Source organism: Ceratotherium simum, chromosome 11 (genome assembly GCF_057802395.1).
Source record: "Ceratotherium simum simum isolate JZ-2026a chromosome 11, ASM5780239v1, whole genome shotgun sequence".
NCBI lineage: Eukaryota > Metazoa > Chordata > Mammalia > Perissodactyla > Rhinocerotidae > Ceratotherium > Ceratotherium simum.
Window position 1 is genome coordinate 35,331,061 of NC_141910.1, and position 24,988 is coordinate 35,356,048.

The window sequence follows — 24,988 nt, forward strand, 5'->3', positions numbered from 1 at the left end:
AGAGAGTAGATTTCAGGTGGACTCATCACATACACAAAAATGGTAACTATGTGAGGAGATGGTATGTTAATTAGCTTGACTGCAGTAATCATTTCACTATGTATATGTGTATCAAATCATCATGTTGTACACCTTAAATGTATACATTTTTTATTAAAAATATATAAATGAATGAAAAAAATAAACAAAAAATAAAAATTGTCTTCTATTGTACTTCCCTTTAAGTTATTATCCTATTTTTTTTTTCTCCCTCATGATCAGGCAACAGATTTTCTACATTGGTTTCTCCAATTCCTTTGCTCCTTCTCCCTCCCTGACCCACTGCACTGAACATGGCTTCTGCCCCACCAGGCCATTGATCTCTCACCTTGATCACCAATGACCTCCTTTTGCTAAGTAATGGCTAACAATAATAATGGTTAGGATTGAACAAGGGCTCACTATGCATCAATGCTCCTCTAAGTAAGTACTCATATATCTACAATCTCATTTGTCCTCCCAACAGTCATATGAAATAGATACTAAGATTATTCCCATCTTATCAATGAGAAAACAGCCTTGAAGAGGTAAGGTAAGGTGTCACTCAGCTATAAATTGCTGAGCCAGGACTCAATTCTTTTTGACTCCAGTACCAAGGATCTCTAGCTCATACACACTCTGCAAAATTTGACCTTGTTACCACTCTCTCTTTTGTGCAACTCTTTACTGTCTTAGTTTGCATGAGTTCACTGTCTCCTACTCTCTACAGCTTCTCAGTCTCCTTTCCAGGCTCTTCTTTTTCGACCCATGCTTTAAACTTCAGAACTTGCTGGAGTTCTGTTCTTGGCCCTCCTTTACTTCCACACCACATAATCTCCTTGGGCAGGTTCATATATTCGTTGGGCTGCTTTTACTGTTGTTTGCTGATGAAAATCAACCATATCTCCAGCCAGATCACTCTCTTGTTCTCCAGATCTGAATATCTAAATGTCTCCTGGACATAACTTGGACACAAAAATTCAAGATGTTTTTAAATGAACCTATCTGTCTGCCTCCGCTGCCAACTCTCACTGAAAAAATATGCCATATGAAGGGCGCTCTCATCTATCCTGTTGACCAACCAAGTCACCCTTAACCTTCATCTCCTGCGACTGTCACATGCAATTAATCACCAAGACCAATAAATTCTACTGCCTAAATAACCCTCTCTCCTTTACTGTCACTTCCCAAGTTCAAGCCTATGTGATTGCAACAGTCTCCTCACTGGTCTCCCTGAATCCAGTCTTGCCATCTTTAATCCATTCTTTAGGCTTCAAGCTATAGGTTGGTTCAGATATACTCTACTTATCTCATTATCTTTGGACCAGCAGGTACTTGGGGCTTGACTACTGCTCTATGTGTCTCATTCTGGTACCCAAGCTAAAGGAGCAATGGCTGCCCATGAGTCCATTGTAGCAGGAGAGATCATTCCCAAATTCAAAGGTTATCAAACTCTCCCTTGATTAAAATTCTTCAATGGCTGCCTAATGCTCTAAGAACACAATACAAACGTATTATGATGTATTAGTCACCTATTGCCACAATGATACTGTGTAACAAACTACTCCCCCAATCAAAGGCTTACAATAACGGTCTCTTATTCTCCTGCTCACAAATCTACAGGTTGGCTACAACTAAGCTGAGCTAGGCTAGAATTCAGGGTCCTGAGCTCTAGGATCCAAGTATAGGAGGTAGATTAGGTTCAGATCTGTGCACAGCATAAAGGATCTTCACAATAAAATCTCTGCCTTGTTCTCCAAGTTTCCAGCACAGAACTAGTCTACAGTAGATGCTCACTAAATGTTTGTTGAATGGCTGAATGAAGCCAGATAGAGCTGGCTTTGGGGAAACCAAGAAGTTAATTTCTGTGTCTGCATCCCCTCCATTCTGCATGCTGTTTTCTCCTTTACAGTCTCTTGTATAGGAATCTGGTTCCCTTGTGATCACTTCCTCCTGCTCACTACTCTCACAAAGGCCATGCATCCAATAATTTACACATTAATAAAAATATCAGTCTGTTAACCCTTCCAGATTTATTTGGCATTTAGAGCTCTCACAGAGGAATCTGTAGCAGGACTTTGACACCTGCTAAAGAAATTTAAATCACCTAGCAAAAGATAAAGAAAAATTTAGCGCTAAATAAGTGGCAAGTTATATTGTCCTCCAGGTAAGGATTCAGCTCCCGTTAGTTTATCATACAGATGTTAGCTCAACCCCCTCACAACCATGTTGCAAAAAGTTTCCCTCAGCTACGTGCTTTATTTTAAGCCCTCCAGGATGAACTCTTTCTTTGAATGCACTGTGGACAAAGACAGCTGTCACAGACAACGATCTTCCCATAACACACCAACATTTATGCCAGCCTCCCCCACGATTAATCCTTCAGCCTGTGGTGTACACATGGCTTCTTCCAGTCAGATCCCAGAATGCCCCTAGAAATAGGTCATCTGAAATAAACATCAACTTCGCTTCAAAAAGATTCTATGGCTATGTGGTCATAACCCAAAAAAAGAGTCCTTTGGGGAAACAGGACATGTAAACAGCAGAGCCCAGGCATCCTTTGCATCCTGTCCCTTCCTTCTCGGTGGCAACTTCATATTTGACCTCTCTAAAATCAACCACTCTCTGCTCTCTAGGTTGACTTTGGGCAAAGTCTTTCCCTCCTCCCCTGATTTCCGTTGCCTTAAGCCCCTCAACATAACACTCTTTTGCAAGAACATTACTTAAGTCATGTAAGCAGCAGGCTTGCTCCTTCTTCCTGATAAAGTTAGAAAACAGCACACATAACTAGGATGCATCTCTAAGCCAGATTACTGGGGGCAGGAGTAGTGCGGATGGGGGTGCAGAGGAAGCTAATATTTATTGAGCAACTTCCATGCACCACTGTTCTATTGTTTTACATACAGGATGTAGTTTAACCTTCATAACGCTTGTCTGAGATATCTGTTATTATCTCCCTTTGTAAATAGGAAAGCTAAAACCCAGAGAGGTTAATTAACTAGCCCTTGGGTCCCAGCACTAGTAATCAGCAGAGATAGAGTTAGAACCCAAATCTGACCGTTCTCCATAATCCCTGTCCCCAGCACCTGCTACACATCTCCATGATTGAGTCTCCTTAATGAGAGAAAGAAAGACACATTTCCAGAATTATTTGGCAAGCAAGGAAGGGTTTTGACGAACCAATCTTCAATCAACAATCTTCCAATGAACAAATATGCATTCAAAGCCCCAAAAGAACTGAGCTCCAAGATAGGCACCATGGGGGAGACACGGAAGTAGGTGATGGGTTCTCTGACTTCCAGGAGCTTACAACCCAGGAGAGGAGAAAAGCTCTAGCATCCAGGGAATGGACAAGCGCTCAATAGTGAAGTATAGTTCAGAGATAGGACAGGCCACTGTGGGCTGAATAAGGAATGGATTAGTCAGGGTTCTAGTTTCAAGAAACTAGATTTAAGCAGAAAGAATTTATTTAACAGCTAGTGGGCAAAACCACAAGGAGATATCACTTCACACTCACTAGAATGATTATAACCAAAAAGACAGATAATAGTAAAGATTATTCGGCAAAGATGTAGAGAAATTGGAACGCTTGCACATTGCTAAATGGTGCAGCCACTCTAGAAAACAGTTGAGAAGTTCCTCAAAAGCTTAATCATAGTTATTGTAATTACCATACCGGTGATTCCACTGCTAGGTATACACCCAAGAGAAATAAAGATATAATATCTACACAAAAACTTGCACATGAATGTTCATAGAGGCATTATTCATAATAGCTGGAAAGTAGAAACAACTCAAATATCCATCAACAGATGAGTAGATAAATAAAATGTGGGATATCCGTAGAATGGAATATTATTCAACAATAAAAAGGAATGAATTACCAATACATGCTACGACATGAATGAGCCTTGAAAACGTTATACTAAGTGAAAGAAGCCAGTCACAAAAGCCACATATTGTGAGATTCCATTTATATGAAATGCCCAGAGGAGGCAAACCTATAGAAATATAAAATAGATCAGTGGTTGCCTATATCTGGAAGTAAGGGGAGGAATGGCAAGTGAATGCTAATGGGTATGGGATTTCTTTTTCAAGGACGAAAATGTTCTAAAATTAGATTGTGGTGATCATTGCACAATCCTATGAATTTACTTTAAAACTTTGAATTGTACACTTTAAATGGGTGAATTGTATGGTATGTGAATTATACCTCAACAAAACTGTTTAAAAAAAAACTAGTGGGTGGCTTACGGAATCTCTGAGAGGCTGGAGAACCAGGCTTCGAGGTTGTGCAGGCAGAAGCAATGCTCCCAATTATCCAGGCAATTGGAAAGGCAAAGATATCACAGCCATTACTGCTAGGCACAGATTGTCTTGCTTTCCCAGAGGACACTACCGACACAGAATTTGGCTGAGGGACCACAGCCATTGCTACCTCTGGAAGATTATCTGCCACTGCTGCAGCCCCCACTGCCACCAGAATGGATTCTGCATGGTCCCTGCTGCTTCTCAAGGCTAGTTTGGGGTGGGGACATTTCACTGGGATAGCCCAGGTCACATGCCGACACCCTAGCTGCAATGGAGGCTGGGGAAGTGAGTGTCCGGCATTGTCAAGGTTGTAGGGGAAAGTGGATTGTGCCTTATAAGGGTGATTCTCCAAACACAGGAGGAAGGTGGCCACAAAGCATAACTGATGCTGCTACAGAAGGTTTCTCAAATTGGAAATAGCTTCAGTTGCTCTATGAGAGATGGACAGGATTTGGACCCAGAAAAATGAGAAAAACATTGCAGCTGAGGAAATTTCATTAGGTAGGTGGTAATAAAAACCTAGGTTTCTCAGGAATTCACAAGGTCCTCCAACTTATGGAAAGATAAGACATGCAGGCATCTGATAGATGATACAGGAGGCAGAATGACATCAAGCTCTGGGCTGTGCAGTTGTAGGGACTTTAAAAGAAAGGTCATCTACTACTCAGGCATAAAAAAGACGAAATCGTGCCATTTGTGACAACAAGGATAGACCTTGAGAGTATTATGCTAAGTGACATAAGTCAGACAGAGCAAGACAAACACAATATGATTTCACTCATATGTGGAAGATAAACAAAGAAACATGTAGATACGGAGAACAGATTGGTGGTTACCAGAGGGGAAGTGGGTGGGGGGAAGGCAAAAGGGATAAGGGGCCACATATATATGGTGATGGATGGAAACTAGACCTTTTGTGGTGAATACAATGCAGTCTGTATAGAAGCTGAAATACAATAATGTACACCTGAAATTTACACAATGTTCTAAACCAATATGATCTCAATAAAATAAAAAATTTTTTAAAAAGAAAAAAGAAAGATCACCCAAAGTAGGTTATTACAGGAAATTCACAAGGTCCAAATCGCTTGTCAGAATTTCTTTGTAGTCTGGCCACCGGAGATATCGATGACAACTTGAAAGTTAGACCCAACCAGTCCCCCAAGTATCAGGGAGGAGGCCCCCAGGTGGTTTCTTCACTTCCTTTGTTTTGTCCTCTTGCACGCATGGGCAGGAAACAGAGCAATGGAAACAAGGGCTGCTTTTGAGGTGTATTCAAATGGGGGCCATGGTGGCAGTTTGGGGGTGGGACATGTTATTTCTGGTTTAGGCTGTTGAGACTTTTTTGCCAAATGATTTCTTTTCCCCCTATGTCTGTGTCTCCTATGAACACAGGTTAGACTAATCCCTTTCTCAGACCATCCCACATCATTTCTTTCTATTCTTGAGTTCTGTTTGGAACTCTAAATCTTTGTTCCATCTGGGTAGCTGGGATGATGTAGAGCAGTCTGGAAGAGTGTCTGGCCCTTTCGCCATAGTTCATTCCATTTTTATGCTCCTTTTCTATCTGGCTTTTCTTAATAGCTTTGAGATGAATTTCCTTTCAGCCTTGCTCTGGCCTTGTGAAAGCAAAGAGTTGAGTTATTAGGCACAATAGGAGCATTTATTTATCTGGCTTTCATCAAGATAAATAACAAATTTATATAAAATCTTAGCACGTCAAAAACATCCCCAATATATAAAAAATAAATGTGTTCTACTTAATGGTTTTGCAAAACTTTGCCATAAAATATCAACATGGTAAGTTAATTTGCTAAATGGTATCTTAACCTGAAGTCACTTAAGAGCACTAAGGGGCAGATGGAAGAGGTGAATTTTATGAAAGTCTCACTGTGGAAGTTTAAAAAAAAAAATCACCACGTCAGCGACATCATACATAAAAAGCAAGGGTGATGGATTCGCCATCAATAGATTTAATAGCAGCCAGAGCACCATTTGCTAGAAATTCACTATGAGTCTGAATTATTTTAAATAAGGCATCACACATAAGGATAAGAAAGAAAAAATTCCCAGCTCAGTTTCTATTAATTTCCCAGCCAGTAACTTTGAAATAGTGTAGAATTTACAGGTCAGCAGCAAAAACTCGCCCAACCAGGGAGAAAATGGACCATTTCTCTTTGGTGTTCAACTGAAGACCCCACTTAGGAGTTATTTCCTGATTCTTGAAAAGTCTTTTAACTGTATCATTTCTTAATTTTAACTGGGCTGAAGCAGCTCCCCACGATACAGGGAAATGTGAGTGGATTGAGTTGTCCCTGCATTACAAGGGCATTATCTAGGCCCCCAAAGGGCAAACTGCCCAGAATAGTGTTAAAGACTGTGTCCCACCAACCAAGAGAAAGACACAAGACACAAATGCTGGCTTTTGTCATTGGCAAGTTAGAAATGCTGAGCAAGTGGAAAAGAGAAATGTGTATGTCTAGGTTTTGCAGCCCACTAGAGGAGTTTGCCTTTCTCTTCTGCTTTTAGAACAGGCCTATCTTTGGGGCTGGGGATTCAGGATGGCCATTTGGCTGGTTCTCACATTCATGAAGAGCTTCAACTTCAGACATTTGATGTTGTCATCAAAGGTCATCCATCCAGTCCCAGAGATGCACGGTAACTAAAAGAGGATGACATTCATCATACAACTTTCATCTATTTCATGTCCTGACTGTGGTGCACTATATGTTAATAATGCAAACATTATTATACAAATACATTTCACTACATTTAACTTAAACAACATTTAAAACACACTACAATTCTTTGAAACCCAATTTTGCAATTTTTAATTCATTTTCTATACCAAGAGCCTCAATAAATAAATAAATAAAAGGACAAAAGAGAGAAAGAAAATGGTCCGAGCCTCTATCACCTTCTGAGAGACCTCGTCTAGAAGACTATGTTTATCTTGCTAAGGATGAGATGCTATACATTTGACTCAATTTAATTTGTTTCAGTTACTAACCAATCTTTAGGACCTTCAGTTATAGAGACAATAAAAGCAATCTGTAAATAAAAATAATAGTCACTATTTAGTGAGCGCCAACTACATGCTAGCCACTGTACTAGACTTTTTCTGTTATTTTCTTTAATCCAGGACAGCATTCAGGTCAAGATAATTATTCCCATTTCTCCTACAGGTAAACTGAGGCTCAGAGAATTGGCATTTGCCAGATGATAAACAAGAACTGGGATGTGAACCCAGATCTGTTTGTCTCCAAAGGCCATGTTCTTAGCCATTACTCAAAGATCATTTAAATGGCAGTTACTAATTTTATAGGAAAACAAAAATACGCAACTGTACACTCCAGGGAAAATCTTCTCCCTCAGTCAGTACTAGACGAATACTGTCAAATTCTACTATTTGGCCTCCCTTTTCTAGACCTCATGCTGACCAGTTCCCATCTATCAGTCTTCCTTCGGACAGATAACTACAATACAGCTAAATAGGCTTCAACTTTAGATTTTTGTGTTCTCCTGAGGTTAGACCTTGACCAGGGTTTGGATAGTTCAGAAATTCCACAGCAACCATTCACAGATCACTGTTACAGTGATAGTCTCCTTCACAGAGGATAACCTTATACTTAAGTCTTAGACTACCTTGCTGAAAAATGTCTTCTCACCCACCTACCCACTCCTGCCCTAATTCTCTACCTCAAAGTAATCACTATCTTTAAGAGATACTCCATAAAAACATAAGCATTGACTGTATCCATTTAAATGTCAGTGTCCTACCCTGAACATTGCATTTTTAATGATATGTCTTTAAGATGATTTTATATCTGCATAGAGATGCTTTATTCTTTTTTATGGCTGCATAGTATTCCATTGATGGATGTGCCATTATGTATTTAACCAGTCCATTTTTGATAGACATTTAGGTTCTTTCCAACATTTTGTGATTAGAAACAACGCTACATTGAATGCTTTTCTACTTGGAACAATTTACAAATGTAGACATATCTATAAGATTAATTTCTAGAAACAAAGTTTCAGTGTCCAATTTAATCTACCTTTTCCAGAAGTTATGCCAATTTACACTGCATGAACAATTGCCTGCTTCCTAATCGCTTCACCTACACAATGTGTTACAAACGTTTGATCTTTGTCAATCTGATTGTCTGTTTTAATTTGCATTTCTCTTATTATAAGAGTGATTGAACAACTTTTCACATGTTCACAAATCATCTGCATTTCTTTTTCTATAAACTCTCTGTTAATATCCTTTACCTATTTGTCTGTTAGGTTGTTGATCCTTTTCCTTATTAATGTGTAGGAACTCAATGGGAATAAACTCTTTGGGACACGTGTTATTGGTTTTTTTCTCAATTGGTTTCTTGTCTTTTAACTTTATTGTTTCTTGGCAAGCAGAATTTTTTCATTTTTATTCATTAAAATTTATCAGTCCTTTCTTTTATGGCCTCTGGGATTTGTATCAAACTTAAAAAGTCTTTTCCCACTTTGATATTGTATAGGAATTCTCTTATGTATTTTATGACTTCATTTTTTATGTTTAAATCATTTATCCATCTGGAATATATCAGATACAAGGAGCAAGGTAGTGATCCAATTAGATTGTAGTGTTCCAAGTGGCTGCCAAGTGGCCCAAAAACCATTTTGCATTTCACATTTTTTAGATAATGCTTGGGATCCCACTAAGAAACCTGGAAATTTGTGTTACCTTCAGCCTCAGATCTCTTGGAAAACCGGTCCCACATGGTACATGGAAAGCACTGTCATTACCTCTCAAGAAATAAGCAGGTATAAGTAGAATGTATCTAAATGAGAAGCAGGGCGACTGAGATTAGTCCAAATCTGGGCAGACATGTTTTGTGAGGCCTAAAGCATATAAATTTGTGAAGCAGAGGGAAAGGGATGCTCTTTAAGAAAAATAACATGAAATTACAAATACAAGGGCTAGTCCCGGTGGCCTAGTGGTTCAGGTCGGCACAGTTCACTTCAGCAGCCTAGGTTCAGATCCTGGGCTCAGACCTACACCACTTGTCTGTCAGTGGCCATGCTGTGGTGGTGGCTCACATACAACAAGAGGAAGATTGGCACAGATGTTAGTTCAGGGCTAATCTTCCTCAGAAAAAAAACAAAACAAACAAAAACTATGAAAAAAAATTACAAATACAAAATTAGATGTAAACAAGAATGTTTATTTAGACTGAAAGAAGAAATTATGATAAATTAAAATTTTTAAAGAAAATACATTCTGTAAACATTAGAAAATACAGAAAAATAACATGATAAAATAACATAATAATATTTTTATTAACTGCCTGACACTCCTCTGAAATATTTTGCTGTATATTATTTGATTGCCTCTTCATATGACAATGATTTTATAGTATTATTTTCCATAGAGAAAATGGAAAGATAATTCAGTTTTTCTTCTAGCGTGGTTGATCAAAATTTGTTTTTTATTAATGATGTTTTAGGAATTTTCCTTCAGAGTTAAACGTGATATTGGTATTGTCATGTAACTTTGTAGGATTGTTGTCAAATTTGGGGAAATCTCTATCAAGTTTCTTTTGTGTATAAACTACAAGATTTCAGGTCATTTCAATTTTTTTTGTTCAATGACTAACCTTAAATTCTCTTTGAGTTGATGATACTCATTAACCCGTTTGTCATCAATGCCCTCATTGTAAAGCTTACATGAGTTTTATGTAGTTATTTTTTTGTCCAGCATTTTATGCCAAATCATAAAGTAATATAAATCCTTTTCTAGTATGTTCATATGATTTTCCCATCTTCATTAATTGGATTGTTAAACAATCCAAGAGTTTACTCATTACTTCCATTCAAAATGTATCTCTTCCTTTTAGTGAATTCCTGCTTTAAGTATGATCTGAAATTTTGGGGGGTCAAATTCACTTCTTGTTGTCTTTGCTCATCTGCATTGCGTTTATTTCATATTCCATTAATTTTTACACGAAATTTTCTTGATCAAAGAGGAAATTCAATCTGAAATTACAAATTATATAGAAAATAAGAAAAAAGAGATTACTTGAAAATAAAACCAATGGGTCACAGCTAAAATTGTACTCTGAGAAAAATATATAGCCTGACTACCAAAAATAAATGAATTTATTTTTAAGAAAGTAGTAAAAGAGAAATGAGGAAACCAAAAGAAAGTAATAGGAGGTAGTTAATAAAGACAAAGGTTGAAATTATTGAAATGTACAAGTTACAGAAATAGAAATAAATCCTCAAATTTTAATATTTGAAAAGGACCAATAAAATGGGTAAATCTTTCCAAACCTAAATAAGGGAAAAATATAGAAAAGAGAATCACAAGATTGGGAATAAGAAAGGAGATATTATGAGAAAATATTGTGAGTAAATATTAAGTTGAACTCTATAGCTAGAATTTGAGAATATAGAGGAAATGAAAGTTTTCCTGTTAAAACATAACACTACACTAAAATCTAAGTTCCACCTCAAGCTGCATCAGACGCTGCATTGCTGCATCCCAAAGGAAGGGCTAAAGCACACGCAGAATTCACAAAGGCAAAAAGCAATAATTTATTACATAACTTTTGAAGCTCTCACCCACTTTGAAGGCACAAAAGGGCAAAAGTTGGAAATTAAAGAAAGAAATTTGTCAGGAGGCTTTCTTTGGAAAAGCTGAACTGTGATTCCTACTCTCCTTCTCCACCAAAGAAGAGAGGAATGTTACCTCCTAACCCCAAGTCTAGTCCTAGAGATTTCCATCAGACCACCCAAAGAGCTTGATTTGTGTTCCCTGCTATTGCGGGAAGGGTTGGGGTGCGGGAGAAAAGCACAATAGTCTGGGGTCTTAGAACCATCTAAAAAATCTCATGGACAAGAGATGAGCTGCTCCAGTGGCAAAACATAGGCAGCTGTATTGGGATTGACCCGCCCTTCAGCGTTTGTTGGGACAGAGAACGAGAGTTTCTTCCCTTGAACCAGACATAAGCCTTGAGAGAGAGAGAATCAGCCTGTTTGATTCCTGCCAAGAACACAATTTGAGAGGGCTATGAGAATCCAACAGAGACAGTTGATGTAGTGGTAATGAGAAAACTAAAGACAAGGGGAGAAAGGATGCATAGAATTCATTGTGCATATCACTAGATTTGCTCTCAGAAGGAACCAGCTGGAAAACTCTGGCCAAGAGAGAAAAAATAAAAACAGGCCTTGGGAATGTGAAGCCAGTTTATACCAGCATCTGTCAAAATCGAACTTTCTACCCATCTTTTCTCTCCTTCCTCCAGGCACACTCCAGCTCCAAAGGGATTGGAAATAGCAACTAATAATTGAGTGGAGGTGAATAAAAGAGAGAAAAGAAGATTTCTCCCTGGTGGTGATAGTGGTGGCAGTGTAATTCTTTAATCTCTCTCAATCTCAACTTAAAAACAGACAGAGAAATAAATGGCAAAATCAAAAACCCATACATGAAACTAGAAACTAGTTGACAAGGTATCCACACAAGTCCCCAGATACAAGCAGGTGAGAACAAACCATCAAGAGCTACAAGACTTGCACAATATCACAGACCTTGTGTAGGAGAAAGCAGAGGGGGGCAACAGAGCATCTGATACGTGTGAAAACAGAAGCCCCCCAGATGGCCAACAGGTATTTACTGGAAAGCATGGAAGGACAGTTAGAGAGGAGCAGGTGAAACTGAGAGGAGTTTTGCCTAACGGAATAGCAGGTGAGAACTGGTGGCCATGGAGGGAACTTTACGGGCTGGAGCAATCCGTCTCCTGTGAACTGCCCAAAGTAACCTGCTACGACTCCTGTCCCGGACAGGTCCGCAAGTTGAGGAAAAACTGCTGGGATTCGATCAAAATTGAGCTGGAGGGGATCAACAGAGGAGGAAAAAAAAAGAAAGTGCAGACCAAGTGCAAGTAAGGGTGCAGAGGCAGGAAACCTCAGAAAACAAGCTACCTTTTTATTTTGGTGAGGAAGATCGGCCCTGAGCTAACATCTGTGCCCATCCTCTATTTTGTATGTGGGATGCCCCCACAGCATGGCTTGATGAGCGGTGCATAGGTCGACGCACAGTATCCAGGCCTGCGAACCCTAGGCCCCCAAAGCCGAGCATGTGTGTGATAAAATGAGAAGCATACACACAACACTTGCTACATTCTAAAGTATGATGGTCGTTTCCAGGAAAAGTACTTTAATTGTTTGAATTGTTAACTGAACTAACCAATTTTTTTTTAAATTGGAACAGCATCTTTACTTGAAAGAATGACTAACAGATACACTATGATTATCCAGACTTGGGCATTGGGTAGACATAACTTTTAAAAATAAAAAAAAATGAAGATATTAAAAAAGGACTTGAGAAAAAGTGACACGTTAGACAAAGAAGATCCAACATACAGATGATAAAGATACTGAGGAAGAAAACCATAGCAAAGCAGCAGAAGAAACATTAAAAATCTGATTGAAGAAGGGGGCCAGCCCGGTGGCATCACTGTTAAGTGCGCGTGCTCCGCTGCGGTGGCCCAGGGTTCGCGAGTTCAGATCCTGGGCATGCACTGGTGCGCCATGCTGTGGCGGCATCCCATATAAGGTAGAGGAAGATGGGCACGGATGTTAGCCCAGGGCCAATCTTCCTCAGCAAAAAGAGGAAGATTAGCATTGGATCCTAGCTCAGGGCCGATCTTCGTCACCAAAAAAAATATATATATATGAAGAAAACTTTCCTAAAGTGAAAAAAAGATTTGAAACTACAAGACATATCTATTCCTGAGAATGTCAACTCAGAACAATTAACACCAAGACATATTCTAGAATAGTAAAAAAAAGAAAACACCCTTTTGTCAGCTAAGCAAAAACAGTAAGTGATATGTAAGGTTAAGAAAATTAGATTAGCATCAAACTTTTCAACAGCAACACCATACACCAGAAGAAAGGGAAGTACAATATTTAAGATACTCAAAAAGAGAAAATGTGAGCCAAGGATTTTCTATCCAGAAAAATTGATTTCAAGTATAAAGGGCACAGATAAACAATGATCAACATGCAATAATTCAGGGAATATTGTACCCATGAGCCCTTCCTGAGGAATCTGAGCGAACTTCAATCAAAATGACTAGAGAGATATTGACATAAGGACTATTGGGGAACATTGAATATAGAATATATAATTATCTGTAGAACTAAAACTAAATGAGAGTTAAAAGGAAGAGAGTCTGGTATGTAACATATATACGCTTAGGCAATATACGTATAGAACAATTAAAAAAAAGATGAAGGAGAATAGGGAAAGCATAATGCAAAAAAAATTCTAATTATTCTCAGTAAATAACATGGTTTTACTGAGACTATTGTATGTGTGATATGTATGATAAAACCAGTGAGTAATCAGGGGATGTTCTGATTCTATCATTCCTGTTTCCTTGAGAACCAAGATTCATAGTATGGAAGGAAGAAGATATAATTATAATATAGAAGAGTCTGAGTAAAAACCTGTCAACCTGAATTTGAACTGGAAATATCACTATAAACTTGTGAAGTACTTTACCTTAGAAAACACAGATTTAGACATATATACTACCTAGCTTTATCCACTGAAAAGGCCCGGAAACAATAATCAACCCAAGAGCAATGAGCTAATCTAGCACCCAAAATCTGGTCTTGAAATACCATTTCTCACTAAAAGAAACCTGTGTTTCTTAGAGAAATTGCTGATTCTGGGTCTCCAGCAAGAAATGTACAAGAAAAGGCTAGAAAAAAAAAAATAAAAGAAAAAGCTAGACTATCCTGTAATACTAAGCAAGGAACAGTGTGATCGTGCCAAAAGAACCCAGAAGCTGACTTGAAGAGGCTCATGCTGACCAAGGTAGGAAAATTTGAGTTTCAAAAAAATAATAATTGTAATAATGGGGAAAAACTGAAAGCCATTCCTCTGAGAACAGGAACAAGACAAAGGTGCCCATTCTCACCACTCTTATTCAACATAGTACTGGAGGTTTGGCCAGAGCAATTAGGAAAGAAAAAGGAATAAAAGGAATGCAAATAGGCAACGAAGAAGTGAAATTCTTGCGGTGTGCAGACAACATGATTTTATATATAGAAAACCCTAAAGAATTCATTGGAAAACTATTAGAAATAATCAACAACTACAGCCAAGTTGCAGAGTACAAAATCAACTTCCAAGAATCAGTTGCATTTCTATACTCTAATAACGAACTAACAGAAAGAGAACTCAAGAAGACAATCCCATTTACAATCGCAATAAAAAGAATAAAATATCTAGGGATAAATTTAACCAAGGAGGTGAAAGCCCTATGCAATGAAAACTATAAGACATTATTGAAAGAAATCAACGATGATATAAAGAAATGGAAAGATATCCCATGCACATATATTGGAAGAATAAACATAGTTACAAATGTCCATACTACCTAAAGCAATCTATAGATTCAATGCAATCCCAATCAGAATCCTAATGACATTCTTCACAGAAATAGAACAAAGAATACTAAAATTCATATGGGCAACAAAAGACCCTGAATAGCTAAAACAATCCTGAGAAAAAAGAACAAAGCTGGAGGCATCACAATCTCTGACTTCAAAACATACTACAAAGCTATAGTAATCAAAACAGCATGGTACTGGTACAAAAACAGACACACGGATCAATGGAACAGAATTGAAAGCCCAGAAATAAAACCACACATCTATGGACAGCTAATCTTTGACAAAGGAGCTAAGAACATACGATGGAGAAAGGAAATCCTCTGTAATAAAAGGTGCTGGGAAAACTGGGCAGCCACATGCAAAAGAATGAAAGTAGACTATTTTCTTTCTCCATACACAAAAATTAACTCAAAATGGATCAAAGACTTGAAGGTAAGACCTGAAACTATAAAACTCCTGGAAGAAAACATAGGCAGTACACTCTGACATTGGTCATAGAGGGATCTTTTCGAATTCCATGTCTACTCAGACAAGGGAAACAAAAGAAAAAATAAATAAGTGGGACTTCATCAGACTAAAGAGCTTCTGCAAGGCTAATGAAACCAGGATCAAAATGGAAACACAACTCACCAGCTGGGAGAAAATATTTGCAAATCTTATATCTGACAAGGGGTTAATCTCCATAATATATAAAGAACTCACACATCTGAACAACAAAAAAGCAAACAACCTGATCAAAAATGGGCAGAGCAAATGAACAGACACTTCTCTAAGGAAGATATACTGATGGCCAATAGGCACATGAAAAGGTGTTCAACATCACTAATCATCAGGGAAATGCAAATCAAAACTATACTAAGATATCACCTTATACCTATTAGAATGGCTATAATAACCAAGACAAAAAATAACAAATGTTGGAGAGGTTGTGGAGAAACGGGAACCCTCATTCACTGCTGGTGGGAATGCAAACTGGTGCAGCCTCTATGGAAAACAGTATGGAGATTCCTCAAAAAATTAAAAATAGAAATACCTTATGATCCAGCTATCCCACTAGTGGGTATTTATCCATAGAACCTGAAATCAACAATCCAAAGAGGCTTATGCACCCCTGTGCTCATTGCAGTGTTACTCACTATAGCCAAGAAGTGGAAGCAACTCAAGTGTCCCTCAACTGGTGATTGGACAAAGATGTGGTATATATATACAATGGAATACTACTCAGCCATAAAAAGACAAAATCGTCACATTTGCAACAATATGGATGGACCTGGAGGGTATTATGTTAAGCGAAATAAGCCAAACAGAGAAAGACAAACACCACATGATTTCACTCATATGTGGAAGATAAACTAACACACGGACAGAGAGAACAGTCTGGTGGTTACCAGGGGGAAGGGGGTTGGCGGGTGGGCACAAGAGGTGAAGGGATGCATTTATATGGTGACTGACAAACAATAATGCACAACTAAAATTTCACAATGTTATAAACTATTTTGACATCAATAAAAAAATCATAATAAAAAATAATAATAATGGTAACTGAGTGGAACCTATCGAATATGTTTAAATGCATGAATTCATAATATTTTTAAACTAATTGATCCAGCAGACACAAGAGGCCACACACTGTATGATTCCATTTATATGAAATATCCAGAATAGGTAAATCCATAGAGACAGAAAGCAGGTTAGTGCTTGCCAGGGACTGGGGGAAGGGAGGAAAAGGGAGTGACTGCTTAATGAGTAGGGGGTTTCCTTTGAGGGGAATGTTCTGGATTCGAGATAGTGGTGATGGTTGCACAACCTTTTGAATGTACTAAATGTCACTAATGGTAAATTTTATGTTATGTGTATTTTACCACAGCTTTTAAAAAACTGAAAAAAAAACCTAGTTGGTCACCTTCAGAGAATTATAGAAAATTAATTCATTATCTTGAAAGCTAGTAAATAAAAGAGAAAGAATCGAGAATTTATCCTGCCTTTCCTATATTAATTTTACCAGTGGGTAACCAAAAAGTAGATTAAGGAAATAAAGAAAGGAAGAAAGAAGAGGGGGAGGGAGGGAGCAAGGGAAGGAAGGAAGGAAGGAAGAGAGGGAGGGAGGGAGGGAGGAAGGGAAGGAAGGAAGGAAGGGAGGAGGGGAGGAAGGGAGGGAGGCAGGGAGGGAGGGAGGGCGGGAGGAAGGGAACAATATTATCTCAGCTTGCAAGTGATACAATTGTGTTTCTAGAATACTCAAATGACAAAAAAAAACCCTGTAGAATTAATAAGAGAATTCGATAAGGTGACTGAACATTATACATATATACATACACACACGACACACACAAATAAAAAATCGATAGATTTTCCTCTATACTTTCAACAGTGGGGAAAAATTTTTCATTCACAACAGTGATAAAACATAAAATATTTTAGATAAAATTTTACAAGATACAGAATCCATGGAAGGGAAACTATAAAAGTTTATCATGCTCCTATACGGGAAGACAATTCATACAAACATATGCCTCCCAGAATTAATACATGAAGTTAATGCAATTCTAAATAGAATCCCAGTAGAGAGGTTTTGCTGTTGTTTGGGAACTGAATAAAATTACTTTAAAGAAAACTATGGAAGAATAAGTACCAAGGATAGCTGAGAAAATTATTGTTAAAAAGAATTGTAAAAGATTACATGCCATACAGAAAGGTAGTTTTGCCTACTGGATAAGAACATGGGCCCTGGAGCTACACTGCCTGTGTTCAAATCCAGGCTCTGCTATTTGCTGGTGGTACGGGCAGAGCAAGTTTCTTAACCTCTCTACCTTTTAATTTCATCATCAGTAAAACGAGGATATTAATAATACCTACCTCACAGGGTTTTTGTGAGGATTAAATCTAAATTGCTTAGAATAGTACATAGTAAACACTACAATTGTGCTCTGTTATTATATTATAGTTACTATAAAGTCAGTGTGTCAAAGAGTATCATAAAGGTCCAGAAGTAGGCAAATAGACAATGGAACACATTAAAGAATTGGAAATAGAGTCCAGCCTACATGTGAACTTAATGTATGACAAAGGTAGAATTTCAGGTTAGCAGAGAAAAATAATTTATTTAGAGAAGTGCCACAATGGGCTAGCCATCTGGAAGAAATGCATGTCATATACAAAAATAAATTCCAGATGGATTCCAGATTTAAACATAACAAAAAAAATAAAACTTTTGGAAAAATTTAGGAGAATAATCAACCTTGGAGAGAGGCATTCTTAAACAGGACAGAAACCTCAGATGCAATAAATGAAAAGGCAGACATATTTGACAACATACAATTTAACATTTTTGTATAACAAAAAACATAAGCATAAATAAAATAAAAAGACAAATTATAGTCTGGGGAAATATTTGCAACACATTCATTCATTTAACAAATATTTGTTTGAACACCTTTTATGTGATAGGTGCTACGGATGCAATGCTAAATAAAACATTCGGCAAATGCTACATGTCAAAGATTGATTTATTATTTTGTTATTTGTCTAAATGGTATTCCTGTATTCATGGAGCTTACTCTCTAGTGACAGATGATACATTTGACTGATAACATACAAAGAGTTCTTACAAAAGAGAGAAAGAGAGAGAAACAACCTAATGGTAAGAATGATAAGAAAATATAAACAGAAAATTTAGAGAATTCCAGATAGCCATAATATATGAAATGATATCTGCTGTGTTCATATGTTGGAAATACTGCATATTTCTTTCCAACTCTGTGTTCAGTAAGCTCATGCCGGTATTTCAGCTCAGCCATGATGAGAATATTTACACCATGGAAATCAGCAAATGCTACAAGGCAGGGCTTGATTTATTATTTTGTTATTTGTTTAAACTTAAGAAAGTGATGGAGAAAAACGTTAAAAATGCAGATTAAACTTAAAAGTGTGGGATGTCTGTTGGCCATTAAATTATGAATAGCACAAAGCATTAAGGAAATATTCGTCCAGTATTTGAAAACCATTATCCAATTCAGCACAGAAGTCACTCACCTCCATCGACAAATGAGTGAGGTTCCAACATAAATAGTGCTCAAGCTGAAAGAGATTTCAATTTAAAGAATATAATTTATATGAGGATGAAAAATAGTTTAATAGTAGATATCACATTTCAGATGTAATGACAATAAATTTATTGGGAAAAGAGTAAATTGGAATAGAACTCCATCTGTCAAATCATGGTTGAATTGCAATCATAGGTTGCATACAGATATAAGAGTTCAGCAACAATCAAACAAAGCATTCTATAAGATTCAATTGACTATATAGAATTCATAATAGAGTACTGTATATTCTATTATTATTTATAGATTGAGTATCTTTAATATCAGCAAAATTTATAGTAAACTTATGTGCTTATCTCTCCACACTCTTTGTGTGTGAGTGTGTGTGTGTGTGTATGTGTGTGTGTGTGTGTGTTGTGTCGAGCCAGTTAAACATTTACCAGCACACCATTGCTTCCATCTACATCCCTTTAACCAGAATTTATTCACATGGCCAAGGAAGGCATGTTATATTCTAGGCAACCTCGTGACCAGCTAAAAATTCTATTAATCTGGTAAAGGATAGGCTGGATTTGGGAAAGAACTAGCAGTCTCTGATACAGCACTATTATTTTTATTTTGTATGAGAGGAAACTGAGACTCAGAGCGCTTAAGCTAACTTGCCCAAGGTCATTCATCTAGTAAGAAGATGAGCTAAGATTTGGATTCACATTTGTCTACCTTCAAAGTTTTTTTCTCCACACCATTTTCTACCTCCAGAAATATAACATATTGAGTTTGAAGTGATGATGGAATTTACAAGCAAAAGATTTTTCCAGGGCCAGCCCCTGTGGCCTAGTGGTTAAGTCCGGCACACTCCGCTTCAGTGGCCCGGGTTCAGTTTCCAGGCGCGGACTTACACCACTCATCTGTCAGTGGCCATGCTGTGGTGGTTGCTCACATACAAAAAGAGGTCAATTGGCAGCGGATGTTAGTTTATGGCGAATCTTCCTCAGCAAAAAAAAAAAAAAACCTAGATTTTTCCAACCTCTTCAACTTCCCCATAGGTATGTACTTATAAGATGACTAATGGAGTGAAGGGTTTCTATCACAGAGAAAGGAAGTCACTGAATGGCTATGGTTAGGAAGTTAGTGGGAACAATGTGTATTCTCTGGAAAGCTCATTTACCTGCAGGGAGATTAAATCCCTGAGTTTACCCAAGGAAGTAGGGAGCTATGTACCTATGTCAATTTTTTTTCAAACACAATCCACATGATTATTTTTTATTACCTCAGAAATAACCACTACAGACACATCATGAGAGACAGATGGTGGCCAGGGAGAGGAGAGAGGACTTGGACACGGGAATGAGGCAACTTGCCCTACTTGGTCAGTCAGTGATGACCTCACCCTAATGTATTTAGCTCTGTGTATGAATTTCATCTACTAGACTTTAAACCCCTTAAAGGCAAGAACTGTATCTTATTAAATGTCCTAACATAATTTCTTCACATAGTCAATGAGTAACAAATATTTTTGAATGAATTATCATATGAGTGGACTGTGAATAAATATACTCAGTATTTGTTTACATAATATATATCTTATTTCTCTTTGATTGAGTATTCCCTGAGAGGAAGAGCCATGTCTTCCACCAGGACCAAAGGTTATTCAGTTATTTATCCAACAGATATCCATTAAACTCTTGCCATATGTGAAGCACCATAGAGTGAAAATATTGGCCATTCCTTAGAGTAGGAACTTCACGAGGGTGGGGACCACATTCCTTCTTTCCTCTGGAATTTCCTATAGAGGACTGAATATATTCAGAATGCAATGTTCCATTATAAAAATAGCTAACATTTATTGGATGCTTACTATGTGTCAGCACCAAGTGCTTTACATGTATTATCACACTTAGTCATCATAACAACCCTATGAGGTGGGCACTATTGTTACCTCCATTTTATAGGTGAGGAAGCTAAAGCTTAAGAAATGAATTAGTAAAAAAATCACACTATGATTTTTTACTACTATGAAGTGTCAAAATCCCTGGGCTGTGAGGTCAAGTTTTTAGACTAGGTGCCCTGTAACAGAATCAGTGATGAACACCGTTTCTGAAAGGGTTTAGGGTTTGGTTTTAGGGTTTGGGTTATAGACTATGCTCACCTGTCTCTGGCTAATCAGGAAACTAAGAGTTGCCTTGGTTGCCGAAACTGGCCCCCATATGTTGAAAATGCCTTGAAAGAAATGGTGGAGTTTAATGGGACCTTTAAAAAATTCCTGCTTTGTCTTTTTCAAGATAGATGACTGAACTCATGTATTAACATTCCCTTCCTCCAAACTCTCACTAAAACAAGAGTAAAGATGTACAGAAGAGAATAGGAGGGAAGAACCATCACAGACCAGAGAACTGGATGACTTTCTGGAAAAGAGAAAGTGGATAAGACCTTATTTTACAGGTAAAATAGAGCCCCAAATGCATATAAAGGATGAAGGTGGAGTTGGACAAGAAATAACGAAATAAAAAAAGGGTGGAAGAAAAGAAGATTAGAAATGTCAGAGGTGGAAGGTCTTTGTTAGAGAGTTAAGCTCCATCTGTGAAGCAAACTGAAATGCAACTTGATTTCCACCATACGGTGTGTGAGAAAATGCAATTCATTTGACCTTGATGCTTGAACACGTTTGTTGGAACAGTACTGCTCCTTCTCTACAACAATATTTGGGTATATCAAGAATATTATTTAAAGAGTCATAATATTAAAACATTGTCAAAAGGTTTCCAGTTTTTAGAGCCAGTGCACAGAGAAACCAGAGCATTATATAGTTACAGAATAGAGTATAAAGATTATAAACCCGGACAAGGTAAAAGTAATACTGTAACTGATAGAAGTTGGGAAGAGGAGAAGTGGATGAAGTGGAGGTGCTAATATCCTCATTGTTCACGGTAGAGAATCAAGAGATATTATCTAAAGTTGATTGTATAAGAACTAGACGTTTAAGTGTATTATATAAAATTGTAAAAGTAATCAATAGAAGAGCCAATGATAAAAATATAACTAACAAAACTTGAGAATGGAAAGGAGGTGAAAGGTCATGTAAGTGAGATAATTTCCTCATCTTTCATAGTAAGGAGTCAATTGATAACATCTAAATTTAGTAAATCAAGCAGTAAATGATTAGCATATAATTTTGAATGATCATGGTGAACAACAGTAGAACTAAAAACAGAAATGGCTAGAAAGGGGTACTTTCTATCTATTCTAGAGAAATACTTCCACATGTGTACCAGGAAGTAGGGACAATGATGTTTAGTGCAGCTTTGTGTTGTCATAGTGAAAAATTGGAAATATCTAAATCTTTATTGTACATAAATAAATTATGGCACAGTCATATTATACAACAGTTTAAAGAACTAAAATAGATATATTTGCACTGACATGGAAAGATATCCAAGACATATTATTAAGTCAAAAAAAGCAAGTTGTTGGATAATAAATGCGGTATACCATTTGCATAAAAAAAAAAGCAAAACAAGTATACCTATAAAGATTATAAAGATCTGGGAGGAAACCCACCACAGTTAACAATGATGGTTACCTCTGAGGAGGGGAATGTAATTGGGGTGAAGGTCAACAGGGCCTCTACAGCTTTATCTGTATGGTTTAAAATTTTTACAAGAAAGTGTTCATGCATGATTTGTGTAGCCAAAAACTGATCATTTTTAAGCGTTTACCACCATGGCAGACATAGAGCTTTTTCACTTAATATCACTCTGTGATATATCAATTTCTTTTTTTTACTGTGTGTATGTATTACTTTAAAATAATCATTATAAACAACAAGAATCAATGTTTTTGCTCCTTCAGTTACAGAAAAATTCATAGAACAGTGTTGCTGCAGGCAGTTCTCTAAACCCAAAGGTTGCCCTCCCACCAGCCCCATAAATGATTGTTATTTATGAACACTTCGTGACATAGATGTGTACAGCTATTTACCATTTCTGCTGGGAGGATGGATGTTCACATTCATATGAGAGAAAAACAAATCAAGATTCACTAGACAGGCTGCTGTGGGCTTGGGGATTAGAAGAGCAAAAATAAAAATAAAAAACAAACCCAGCAACATACTTCAGTAAATCACTTCTCCTTCTGTCTTGTTCTTAAGAAAGAATTTAACAACCTCATCTGGGTTGCAGACATTTTTATGTACTCGCCACTGAGTTTTAAAAAACATGAACAAAATATTTGGCTGAACTGGCCTCTGGACTGGAAGCTAGATTATAATCATGGTGGATCTTTTTGTCCAGGATTTAATATCACAGTGTATGTATGTCACTTCGTCCAACAATGGCTCTTCTCTTTTTCTTATCTTTTTGAGCAACCTTTCAGAAAGCTTCAAAATTTTACCAGACCCTGTAGGTTTCACTTCTTAAGACCAAGTGAGAGCATTTGAACATTAGGGGGATGAAAGCATATTTCTTTCAATTCTTATTCAAATTCTGACCTTCCAACAGCCTCCTTCCTTCAACATCCCACCATTTTGTTCTTTCTGAACCTCAAAGAGTGAATTGAGTTTACCTTTCTCTTCCATTGCTTGTCTTTTAGGTGTGATTCACTTGGGAAGAACCTAGAATCCTTCCAAAGCAAGTATCACAGATTTTGGTTCAGATGGTAATTTTAAGCATTTCGTTTGACCTGTAGAGGAATTAACATTAATGTGTTTGTTCACAAATAGTATTATTTAATTCCTCTCAATGTCCCTGTAAGGCTGAGTATTATTATTATTACCATTTTAATATATATATATTTTTCATAATTTTATTTACTTATTTTTTTTTCCCCAAAGCCCCAGCAGATAGTTGTATGTATGTCATAGCTGCACATTCTTCTAGTTGCTGTATGTGGGACACGGCCTCAGCATGGCCAGAGAAGCGGTGCGTCGTTGCGTGCCCGGGATCCAAACCCGGGCCACCAGCAGCGGAGCACGAACACTTAACCGCTAAGCCACGGGGCCGGCCCTATTACCATTTTAAAGCAGAGGAAACGGAGGTGAGAAGGGTTAGGAATGTTTTCCTAGGAGATGCATCCCAACAAACTGCTCCCAATTCCAGGCCTTTAACACAGCTCTCTTCTGGTCCAGTTATCTGACCAGAGGTCTTTATTAAAATGCCTCCCATGCTTCTTTTATAAAAGCACCTCTATGCAGTTTAGTGAATTTCCAGGGGCTTTAATGGGGAGATCTCCTAATGAATCCCTTTGAGGTTCCCAACACCTTTCAGAAATATTTGCAGTGTCACCACGTGTTGCTTTTTAACCTGTTGAAACAAAGCACGCTATCTTCAATGTTAGGCTCTGAATCCTGTCCTGCATTTCTACCTGGGCGCTACATTTAGGGCTGTGAACTGCTGCTTGAAAAGAGGATCCACATGTATGGTGTCCCTGTTATCACCTTCTCTCTATTTGAACCCATTTTTTTTAAGTTTATTTATTATTTTATTGAGGTAACATTGGTTTATAACATTATATATATTTCAGGTGTACATCATTATATTTCGATTTCTGTGTAGACTACGTCATGTTCACCACCCAAAAACTAATTACCATCCATCATCAAACATATGTGCCCTTTTACTCCTTTCACCCTCCCTGCTCCCCTCTTCTCCTCTGGTAACCACAAGTCTAATCTCTATATCTATGAGTTTGTTTGTTGTTGTTGTTGTTTTTATCTTCCACTTATGAGTGAGATCATATAGTCTTTGGCTTTCTCTGTCTGACTTATTTTGCTTAGCATAATAGCCTCAAAGTCCATCCATGTTATCGCAAATGGCAAGATTTCATCCTTTTTACAGCCAAGTAGTATTCCACTGTGTGTGTGTATATATATATATATATATATATATATATATATATACACACACACCACATCTTCTTTATTCATGCATCCATTGATGGACACTTAGGTTGTTTCCAAGTCTTGGCTGTTGTGAATAATGCTGCAATGAACGTAGTGGTGCAAATATCTCTTCCAATTAGTGTTTTCACGTTCTTTGGATAAATACCTAGCAGTGGAATAGCTGGATCATATGGTAGTTCTATTCTTAATTTTTTGAGGAATCTCATACTGTTTTACATAATGGCTGCACGAGTTTACATTTTATTTTTGTCTAGCTGATGTTTGAAAC

The 24,988-nt window shown here is 37.4% G+C and overlaps 1 long non-coding RNA gene across 1 annotated transcript; it reads right to left on the bottom strand.

The window, feature by feature from the left end:
• Positions 1-9,521: 9,521 nt before the first annotated feature.
• LOC147915973 (uncharacterized) lies at positions 9,522-23,975 on the bottom strand. The gene is made up of 3 exons (XR_015553656.1): positions 23,385-23,975; positions 18,814-18,858; positions 9,522-10,347 (listed from the first exon to the last, which is right to left on the bottom strand). It is a non-coding gene; the product is annotated as an uncharacterized LOC147915973 (long non-coding RNA).
• Between the last annotated feature and the right edge of the window lie 1,013 nt (positions 23,976-24,988).